Source organism: Rhinopithecus roxellana, chromosome 7 (genome assembly GCF_007565055.1).
Source record: "Rhinopithecus roxellana isolate Shanxi Qingling chromosome 7, ASM756505v1, whole genome shotgun sequence".
NCBI lineage: Eukaryota > Metazoa > Chordata > Mammalia > Primates > Cercopithecidae > Rhinopithecus > Rhinopithecus roxellana.
The window spans coordinates 122,228,823-122,241,035 of NC_044555.1; positions in this window are offsets into that span (position 1 = coordinate 122,228,823).

The window sequence follows — 12,213 nt, forward strand, 5'->3', positions numbered from 1 at the left end:
GAACAACTATGTCAGCACGAGCTTAACTTAGAAATAAATATCTATTTAGATTGCTAAGCCTCTTTTGCTTCTGGCATTGTATTACTGTAGTGCTAGATTATATATATATATATATATATATATATATATATATATACACACACACATACACACAAACAGATATATACACACACGCACATATGTTTGCGTGTTTGTTTCATTGGTATATTGTGTGATTCTGAGGTTTGGGGAAAAACTGATCCCCTCACTTAGGTAGTTAGCATAGTTAAATTATATTTGTAGGCCAGACGCGCTGACTCACGCTTGTAATCCCAGCACTTTGGGAGGCCGAGGCGGGTGGATCACAAGGTCAGATCGAGACCATCCTGGCTAACACGGTGAAACCCCATCTCTACTGAAAATACACACACACAAAAATTAGCCTGGCATGCTGATGGGCACCTGTAGTCCCAGATACTCCAGAGGCTGTGGCAGGAGAATGGCGTGAACCCGGGAGGCAGAACTTGCAGTCAGCTGAGATTGTGCCACTGCCCTCCAGCCTGGGCGACAGAGCGAGACTCCGTCTCAAAAAAAAAAAAAAAAATTATTTTAAGAAAGATGGAAGTATCAACATTATCAAATGCAGGTAAGAGACCAAGTAAGGTGAGAACTGGATGCTATGACATTTAAGTAATTAATCACACTAGAAATAATTTTTGGCTGGAGGAATGGAGATGAAAATTCTAGTGTAATCATTTGTTGATTGAAAAAAATGGAGAAAATGAGAGCAATGAGTATAAACTGATATTTGGAAGAAGAAAGAAGAAAGGATTGTAGCTAGACAATAAATGTGAGGTCTGTGAAGTCTTATTGGTTTGAATTTTGTTTTATTATTTTTGTTTTCTCTTCTGCTTTATTTCCACCCTTTTCTTTTTTATTTCCTTTTACTTTTTATTGATAGGTAATAATTATACATATTTATGGGATGAGTGGTATTCTGATACATGTATATAATGTATAATGGTAAAATCAAGGTAATTAGCATATCTATCACCTTAAACATTTATTATTTCTTTGCGTTATGAACATCCAAAATCCTCTCTTTTAGATTTTTGAATATATAAGATACATTAGAGCTAACTATATTCAACTTACAGTGCTGCAGGACACCAGAATTTATTCCTCTTATCTAGCTATAATAATCAATCTCCTCCCATAATCCTCCATTACCTTTCCCAGTCTCTAATACTCACAGTTCTATTCTCTACTTCTATGCGCTCACATTGGTTTAGTTCCCACACATGAGTCAGAACATGCAATATTTTTCTTCCTGTGCCTGACTTATTTCACGTGACATACGGTCAACCAGTTTCATTCATGTTGCTGCAAATGACATTATTTCACTCTTATTTTGTGGCCAAAGGGCATTCCATTGTGTGTATGTACCACATTTTCTTTATCCGTTTATGTGTTGAGGGACATTCGGGTTAATTCCATATCTTAGTTATTGTGAATAGTGGTGCAATAAATGTGGGGGTACAGTTATCCCTTTGATATACTGATTTCCTTTCCTTGGAATAAGTGACCTAGTTTTTTGTTTCAATGGAAGCAGTTAAAATATATTTTAATGCAAATTTGAATAATCTAGTTGGGAGGCAGAGTTGGATTATTCAAGGAAAGGGATGGATACTGGTTAGTGTAAGGTTCCTGCAAAGGCAGGAGAGGATGAGTTTTAAAACACAGAAAAAGGAATAGAATTTACATATAGGAGGGATAGTTATTCCTCTGTTCTAACATGAGAAAAGGAGAATGGAATAAAGACAGATGTAGGTAAATTATTTGGTAGGGAGTTCCCGTCTGAAGCTTTATACATTCTCTTCGAATTCTGGGACATAGTCAAATGCTGAGAGAAACAGAGATTGAAATTGAGGACTAAAAGTTTAAGTAGAATAATGAAAGTTTAACATAAATACTGCAGTCTGTAAGAGAAAGCATGTTGCATAGAGGCAAATAAAAAGACTATCAGATGGTGTGAAGTGAGGTATACAATTTAAAACTTACATTCGTAAACTTCATTGTGAAAATATTGTGTGTTCCGTACATTTTTTTCAGCAACACAGGGAGAGTAGTAGTGTACAGGCATAGAGAAAGGGGATACTTATATCTATTAATGGTGGATGTTTTGCAAAAGAGGAGCTTCTGAAAGGTAGAAAGAGAAGTGCAAGTAGGTCACTGGCCTGAAATATTTTGAAATGGCAGGTCATAAAAGTTAAGGTTGATGGGAAGGTAAATAAATAAAAGTAAGGGCATGTGATGGGGAAAAATAAATCATAGAAATCAAGGGACTACACACTTCAGTAAATTTAAGGATTAGTCTTCTGTATGAACTAGTAGGAAAAGCAAACTGGAAAAGAAAGATTTGGGGCAAAGTGGAATGTTTTAGTGACATTAAAAGAGGAACACTTAATAATATTGGTGAGGTCCAATATGTGATAATAACAGTGGGTGGCTGAAGGAGGATAGAGGAAGTTCTTAAAGCCGATATAGTCAATCTCAGGCCACAATGTTGAAATGAGTCTTCATGTAAACTTGGAATCAACCAAGATTGTTGAAAAGAAGGTTGTGAGCATTTTCCCAAGCTCTTCACTGTTTTAAAATATAGGTTTTCTTATTATTCAGATATGGTGAGGCCAACAAATCATGAGATGACTGCCATTGAAAAGACTTTGTTATACTAACAGATCCAAAGAGAAAAATGCATGAAGGACCACACAGAGAAGCACTGGGTTGAACCAGAAGGAAGAGGTAGCAGTAGAAATTGTGGGCAAGAGCCTTTATTTTGGTTGCCATGGGAAGGAAAATGCAAGTGAAGGTAAACAGCTCAATTGGCTAGTTTGAGTAATTTCAGCAGGCTCTGGGGTGGGGCTGCCTTTAGTTATCTGGCACCTGGACCTCCTGGTTTACATTTGAAAGGTGTGTTCCCAGGTGACTTTTTTTTTTTTTAAGTATATCTAGGAACTAGCTAACCCCAGGAGGCAGCAATTCCTCCAATGTTAGTAAATCTCTAGATGTTAAAGATTGAAAATACAGAAAATAAAAATACATGTTTAATATAGAAGGGTAAACAATTATCGGCAGGGCGTGGTGGCTCACGCCTGTAATCCCAACACTTTGGGAGGCCGAGGCAGGCCAATCACCTGAGGTCAGGAGTTCAAGACCAGCCTGACCAACATGGAGAAACCCTGTCTCTACTAAAAATACAAAATTAGCCTGGTGTGGTGGCATATGCCTGTAATCCCAGCTACTCAGGAGGCTGAGGCAGGAGAATTGCTTGAACCTGGGAGGCAGAGGTTGCAGTGAGCCTACATTGTGCCATTGCACTGCAGCCTGGGCAAGAAGAGTGAAACTCTGTCTCAAATAATCATAATCATAATCATAATATCAGTAACTGTGAAAGGGAAAGCCTAGTGAAATAGCCATGAACTTTGCAGCATCAAGTTTGTTTTCTAAGAGGTTGGGGAATTAGTAGTATGGAAAGCAGTACTAGGAAGGGACTAGGAGATGAAACCCTCTGCTAGACTTGGAGATGTGTACTATGGGGGAGAATAAGCAGAGTAATATCAATTTGAGAGAATTACAGAACTCAATAATGTCTTCAGAGGAAAGTGTTTGCAGTTAAAAAATAAAAGGTGGGAAAATGCTCAGAGTAGTGGAGGCTACAAGGGAAGTTGCCCATTACACAGAGAAAAAATTTAGAGGACACACTGTAAGAGTTTATAAATATAGTTTTGGTAAAGAGCAAGAAAGTACAAAGATTTGGAGGGACAATGGCACAATAAAGAGTGAATGGCTTGTAGAGATACTTTACTATTTGGACATTGGCAGATGGAAGTAGCTAGGAGAGATATCTGTCATTTTCATTTTATTGTGTTTACTGGTTAAAACAGTGATTAGGTAACAAAAATCATTGGATAAGGAAGAAAAGGAACTCAAAATCAGGGTCAAACACATGGACAATAAGGTTATACAGCATGATGTCAAAACTTCCAAGACTGAAATATTTATTCAAGCCTTCAGTAGGTGAGAGTGGGACAATAATTGTGTGGTATACAGTATTTCAAGACTTACAGAAAATATGAAAATATTTGACACATTTTTAGAATGTTCAATTTTGTAATGAGGTATGTTTTCTTAGATAACTTACTGTGAACAGTTTAGGTATTTTTTTAATGTGGTACTGAATTTTCAGCTGTACATATATCTGTATATAACTTCACTCATTTTTTCTTTTGCAAAGAAATCTCTAAGGCCAGAGCATAAAGCAGAAAGAACCCATTTAGTGACAGAGTTCAACTTAATCTTTAAAAAATGCTACCGATTTATTTTTGTCAGTTTCTTTGCCAGTCTCAAATTGGTTATTGCTAAGGACATTAAACAGCCCTACCAAAAAAAAAAAAAAAGCACAACAGTGTGAGAAATAGGAAGAAAAAAAGGGAGTGACAAAGATTTTTATAAACCACAGAATCCTTTAATACAAGAAACTCAATGTAAGAAACAAAAAGTTAACAACTCCCCAATTCCTTATTTTTAACAAGTCCCTAGATAGGTAACAATAACCTTCTATATGTCAGTCCATGACAAAGAAAATGTTCTAAAATTTCCTTTCTTTTGCAACAAAAGTAGCCCTGATGTAGTCAAAGGGAAACTGTGAAAGAACTGTCCCCCTGACAATAGTGCCCTGTGGAGGACAAAAACTAAAAGCAGTGACTGGGAAAGAGAGAGAAAGAGAAAGAGATAGAGAGATTGAATACTCTGACTCTAGTCAAAATGCCTTGTTAGGGCACAAGAAGGAAAAATATTGCAAAAACAGAAAGTTCGGTTATGACAGAAACCATTAAGAGAAAAAAGCAATGTTTACGACCTAGTGGTAGGATTTTCAGAAGAACATTGTAAATTGTAAAGAGAGATCAAAATTACAAATTAAAGAAAGGAAGAGAAAAGAGAGATTGGATTGAGTTAATAAAAACTGCCAAGGCTTAGGTTTAAAAGGTAGAGCTTTCACCATCTTATGCGAAGTGGCATATTTTGTTCCTATTTCAGAAAATAGGAACAAAAACTTCAGAAAAATTTTCATTATTAACCAATAGGTGAATCTGGTTTCATACGTTTGGGCTACTATGAAGGAAGTGTAAGAAATTATGATTTAGAGAGGGCAGGTAGTAAGTGTCCTGAAAGGAAAGCACTAGTAGTGGTGATGTCAGATAAAATAGAAGAAACTCATTAAAATTTAAACTTTATATAAACAATGAATACTATTATACATGACATGCTAATAGTAAAATAATACCTGTTGTTTATGCACAATTCAAATTTACCTTGATGTCCTCTATTTTTATTTGCCATGTCTGACAATCCTAGCCATGGAATAACGTAAATGAGGAAACTTAACTAATTAGAAATACGGAGAGGCAGAGTTGATTTGCAGAGTGGGATGACCCCAACCGAAGAGAAGTGGTAAGTGCTGATTCATTTTTTTCACACATGAAAATTAGTTACAAGGGATAGAGATTCATATTTAATCATAAAATTTTACATTTATTCATGCAATTACATGATACATTTACTCTGGTGATGATACAGTTCATACAATCATATGGTACATTAATCATGCAATATTCATGACCTTAATGGCTATTTTTATTAAAAATTAATTCTATAATAAAGTTTAGTTTTGAGAGCAAATATATTATGCCAGAAAAAAATGAAATTGGTAGCCTCTAATTACATGACAGAGTCTGGATGGTCTTATGGAATCTTTATCAATATCTGTTCTCCTTGCTAAATTTGACATTATTAATTACCTCCAGTATTTTACTGAAATACCTTGTATCTCTAATCACACTAGCTCTCTTCCCAGGCACTCATAATGGAGTAGCACATTCATAAGACTGTTAAATACATAACCCACCGGCCGGGCGCGGTGGCTCAAGCCTGTAATCCCAGCACTTTGGGAGGCCGAGGCGGGCGGATCACGAGGTCAGGAGATCGAGACCATCCTGGCTAACACGGTGAAACCCCGTCTCTACTAAAAAAATACAAAAAACTAGCCGGGCGAGGTGGCGGGCGCCTGTAGTCCCAGCTACTCGGGAGGCTGAGGCAGGAGAATGGCGTAAACCCGGGAGGCGGAGTTTGCAGTGAGCTGAGATCTGGCCACTGCACTCCAGCCTGGGTGACAGAGCGAGACTCCTTCTCAAAAAAAAAAAAAAAAACATAACCCACCAAACAATGTTCTTCCACTTTTTTTTTCAGCCATCGCATTTTCTAATTTCTCATTCATTCAAACAAAAATCTCCAGGATATACAGCAAGCATCAAAGTAATAGGTATAAAGATGTATTTATGGGGTATATGAGATATTTTGATACAGGCATGCAATGTACAATAATCACATCACATAAAATGGGGAATCCAGTCACTCCAGCATTTATCCTTTGTGTTATGAACAAGGCAGTTATATTTTTAGTTATTTTAAAATGTGCAATTAAACTATGATTGAATAAAGTCACCGTGCTGTGCTTTCAAACATTAGGTCTTGTTCATTCTTTCTAACTATCTTTTTGTACACATTAGCTTACCCCAGTTTTTCTACAACCCAACTAATGTTCCCAGCCTCTAGTAAGCATCCTTCTACTCTCTGTCTCCATGAGTTCCACCCTTTCGTTTTTTTAGATCCCACAAATAAGTGAGAACATGTGATATTTGTCTTTCTGTGCCTGGCTTATTTTACTTAGCATAGGGACTTACAGTTACATCCATGTTGTTGCAAATGACAGGATCTCAATTCTTTTCATGGCTGAATAATACTCCATTGTGAATATGTACTGCATTTTTTTATCCATTCATCTGTTGATGGACACTTAGCTTGCTTCCAAATCTTGGCTATTGTGAAAAGTGCTGTAACAAGCATGGGAGTGCAGATATCTGTACAATATGCTGATTTCCTTTCTTTTGAATACATATCCAAGAGTGAAATTGCTGGATCATATGGTAGCTCTACTTTTAGTTTTCTGAGGAACCTCCAAACTGTTCTCCATAGTGGTCATGCTAATTTACATTCCCATCAACAGTGTACCAGTGTTCTCTTTTCTGCACATCCTCACTAGCATTTATTATTGTCTGCTTTTGGACATAGCCATTTTAACTGGGGTGAGATGATATCTCATTGTAATTTTTATTTGCATTTCTGCGATGATCAACAATGTTGAGCAGCTTTTCATATGCCTGAGTGTCATTTGCATGTCTTCTTTTGAGAAATGTCTATTCAGATCTTTTGCACATTTTTTGAGCCAATTGTTAGATTTTTTCCTGCTTTTGTTGTGTCCCATATCTTTTTGTATGTTCTGTTTCCACTATTAGTATCAAGAAAACTTTCAACATACATTTTAATTTCTTCATTGAATCACTGATCATTCGATAGCATATTGTTTAATTTTCATGTAGTTGTACAATTTCCAAAACTCCTCTTGGTATTAAATTATAGTTTCATTCCATCGTGATTAGAGCAAGTGCCCATGGCTACAGACCCAGGAATCCCTGTGCTCTTGGGGTCCTGGGAAGCCCCCTGCCTCTGCAGACTCAGAAGTGCCTGCTCCTGCTCTCTGGCCCCTCCCCTCTCCCAATGCATGCTTTGGTGAGGAGGAATGTTGTGGCCAAGCCCAAGTGCTGTCATGACCTGGCCGGGTGTGAGTACACTTGCAGCAGTGCTGAGACACCAAACCCCCTGCCACCTCAACCCCCTAAAGATGTTGGGTGCCAACGAGCTCAGGATAGAGGCTGGAGAGCCGAGGGCAGCTCAGTGTGGGTTTGCAGGCTCCCCTTGGTGAAGACAGCCTGCCCACCATGGACAGCAAGTTGATGACAGTGGGAGACAGAGAGGTTCCAAGGTGGGAGGGGCAGGTCCCCAGTGAAACTCCACTGTATTAGTGTGTTCTCATGCTGCTGATAAAGACATAGCCAAGACTGGGAATCTATAAAGAAAAAGAGCTTTGATTAACTCACAGTTATACGTGGCTGGGGAGGAATCATAATCATGGCAGAAGGTGGAAGGCACGTCTTACATGGTGAGAGATAAGAGAGAACTTGTGCAGGCAAACTCCCCTTCAAAAAACCCTCAGATCTCATGAGATTTATTCCCTTTCACAAGAACAGCACAAGACAGAACTGCATCCATGATTCAATTACCTCCCACAGGGTTACTCCCATGACATGTGGGAATTGTGGAAGCTGTAATTCAAGAAGAAATTTGGGTAGAGAGACAGCCAAACCATATCATTTCACCCCGACCCCTCCCAAATCTCATGTCCTCATATTTCAAAACCAATCATGCCTTCCCAACAGTCCCTGAAAGACTTAACTCATTTTAGCACTGTCTCAAAAGCCCACAATCCAAAGTCTTATCTGAGACAAAACAAGTCCCTTCTGTCTGTGAGCCTGTAAAATCAAGATCAAGTTAGTTACTCCCTAGATACAATGTGGGTACAGGCATTAAGTAAATACAGCCATTCCAAATGGGATAAATTGGCCAAAACAAAGGGGCTGCAGGCCCCATGAAAGTCCAAAATCCAATAGGGCAGTCATTTTTTAAAACTTCCAAATGATCTCCTTTGACTGTATGTCTGACATCCAGGTCATGCTGATGCAAGAGGTGGGTTCCCATGGTCTTGGGTAGGGTGGTCCTGGGCCCAGCCCACAAAACCATTTTCTCCTTCTAGTCCTCCAGGCCTTTGATTGGATGGGCTGCCGCAAAACTTTCTGACATGTCCTGGAGACATTTTCCCCATTGCTTTGGCGATTAACATTTATTTCCTTATTACTTATGCAAATTTCTGCAGCAGTTTGAATTTCTCCTCAGAGAAATTGATTTTTCTTTTCTATTACATCATTAGGATGCAAATTTTCTGAACTTTTATGCTACCTTTCTTTTAAAACTGAATGCTTTTTACAGAACCCAAGTCATATCTTGAATACTTTGCTGCTTAGAAATTTCTTCCATCAGGTATCCTAAATCATCTCTATCATGTTCAAAGTTCCCCAAATCTCTAGGGCAGGGGCAAAATGCCACCAGTCTTTTTGCTAAAACATAGCAAGAGTCATCTTTATTCCAGTTCCCAACAAGTTCCTCATCTCCATCTGAGACCACCTGAGCATGGATTTCATTGTTCATATCATTATCAGAATTTTGGTCAAAACCATTCAACAAGTCTCTAGGAAGTTCCAAACTTTCCCACATCTTTCTGTCTTCCTCTGAGTCCTCCAAATGGTTACAACCTCTGCCTGTCACCCAGTACCAAAGTTGCTTCCACATTTCCAGGTATCTTTACAGTAGCACCCCACTCCCAGTACCAGTTACCAGTTTTCTGTATTAGTTCATTTGCATGCTTCTGATAAAGACGTGCCCAAGCCTGGGTAATTTATAAATAAAATAAGATTTAATGGACTCGCTGTTCCACATCACTGGGTAGGCTTCACAATCATGGTAGAAGGTGGAAGGCACATCTTACATGGTGACAGACAAGATAGAACTTGTGCAGGGGCACTCCCTTTTATAAAACCATCAGATCTTCTGAGACCTATTCTGCATCATGAGAAGAGTATAGGAAGGACACAACCCCATAATTCAATTACTTCCCACTTGGTCCCTCCCACAATATGTGGAAATTGTGGGAGCTACAATTCAAGATGAGATTTCAGTAGGGACATGGCCAAGCCACATCACCCACCTTCAAGCCAGGGATGGCCTGAAGCCTGGGGACCCAGTTCCAGGTGCAGTCTGCAACCCAGAGTGAGAACTTCCCTGATGCCTTTCAGCCAATCAGATGGCACTTTTTCAGGCTGGTTCATAGCTGCCCATGGACCAATCAGCACACACTTCCTCCCTTCTGAGCCCATATAAACTCTAGACTCATCCAGACTCAGAGATTCACTGGGAGACCTGCCTGTGGATAGGAGTTACTCAATTAGGGTTTCCTCTGCACTCATTGAGAAGACCTTCCTGCAGATAGAAACCACCCACTCAGGTTTCCTCTCTGCTGAGCTGTTCTGTCACTCAATAGAGCTCCTCTCTGCCTTGCTTACCCTCCAGTTATCCATGTGACCTCATTCTTCCCAGATGCAGGATAAGAACTTGGGAACCACCAACCGGAAGAGTGAAAGGAGCTGTAAGATATTCCTGGCTGACTCACCAAGCTGCGGGTGCTGATATGCTCCTGGACTGTGGGAGTGAAGACTGGCAACTCTTCTGGGGGCTCAGCCCTTCCTTCCTCTGCCAGTGCCAGGCAGTGGCCCTACACATTGGAAAGCAGCATCATGGCTGGGCCAGACCAGAAGCCATCGAGTAGGGAGGAAGGACTGAAAGATCTGTAACACAAATGGCCCTCATACTGCCCCTGCACACCACTATTCATTGCCCTGTGGTAACAGGAGGGACGGAAGAGTTGCAACCCTTCGGGGAGCCCAAACCTCAGGGCTCCCTGAGACAAGACTGAAACATGCATAACACCCTTTGGGGGGGTCTGAGGTTCCTGGCATCTTCAAGCTTTTGGGCACCACAACATTCCCCTTCCCCAGACATTGATCCCCAGAGTGGAATCTGCTTGTGGTACGTCTGGTCCAGCTTCAGCCTTGCACAGAGTTGGTTCCTGTGCTGGTGCCTGGAGCTGTCTGCCCCTCCCCAGCAGCTGGCATGCCTGGCTGTGCGCAGTGGTTGGACCCTGTGCTTGCTTGCTCACACACCTTCATCACTCTGTGCCTGGCTTGCCCTTGGCAGGCATGAGATCCAGGCCAGTAGCATGAGGCAAGTGCAGCCTGCCAGGCTGAGTGGGCAAAACAAGCCCAGCAGGCGCAAGCAAAACTCACACAGAGGTATTGTCAATCACAGAGGCTTCTGGCTGGCGAAGTGGCAACCAAAGGATTCTTTGACAGTTTCTTTGTGAATTTTCTGTCTGAAAGACCTATTCAGTGCTGAAAGTGGGTTGTTGAAGTTTCCATCTATTATTACCTTGAGACCTATCTCTCTATCTCTAATATTTCCTTTACATATCTGGGTGTTTCAGCGTTGGGTGCATATATATTTAAAATTGTTATATCCTCTTGCTGAATTGACCCCTTTATTATTATATAGTAACATTAATTTCCTCTTATGGTTTTTGTCTGAAATATATTTTAGCTGATATAAGTATAGCAACTCCTCTTTTTTGGTTTCCATTGGCATGGAATATCTGTTTCCATCCTTTTCATTTCGGTCTGTGTGTGTCTTTATAGGTGAAGTGTGTTTCCTGTAGGCAACAGATAATTGGGCCTTCTTTTTTATCCATTTGGTCATCCTACGTCTTTTCATTGGAGACTGTAGTCCATTTACATTCTGTGTTATTATGGATAACTAAGAACTTACTTATCCTATTTTGTTATTGTTTCTGATTATTTTGTGGTCTTCCCTTTTTTTCTTTTCTTGCTCTCTTCTGTTGATTGAAGGTGATTTTCTATGGTGATATGATTTAGTTTTTTACTTTTTTATTTTTTGTGTATGCTTTGTGTTTTATTTTGTGTTAAGAAGTTACCATGAGGCTTGCAAATTCCATTATATAAACCATTATTTTAATTTGATAACCTAAGACTTTTTGTGTAAATAGCAAAAAAGAAAACTATAGTAAAGACTCTATTCCTTACATTTTCCCTCTGCTTTTAACTTTTTGTTGTATCTATTTATATCTTCTTGTGTGTTCTAGGTCTTAAAAAGTTGTTGCAGTTATTATTTTTAATTGGTTCCTTATTTAGTCTTTCTACTTGAGATAAGATTAATTTACTTGTCACAGCTACATTGTTATAATATTCTGTCTTTTTCTATTTACTTACTTTTACCAGTGAGTTTTGTGTCTTCAGAGAATTTATTATTACTTTTTTTTACTAATGTCCTATTCTTTCTGATTGAAGTACTCCCTTTAGCAGTTCTTGTAAGATAGGTCTGGTGTTGATGAAATCACTCAGCATTTATTTTTCTGGGAAGGTCTTTATCTCTCCTTCATTCTTGATGATATTTTAACCAGATATACTTTTCTTTTTATTATTATTATACTTTAAGTTCTAGGGTATGTTTGCACAAAGTGCAGGTTTGTTACATATGTATATATGGGCCATGTTGGTGTGTTGCACCCATTAACTTGTCATTTACATTAGGTAT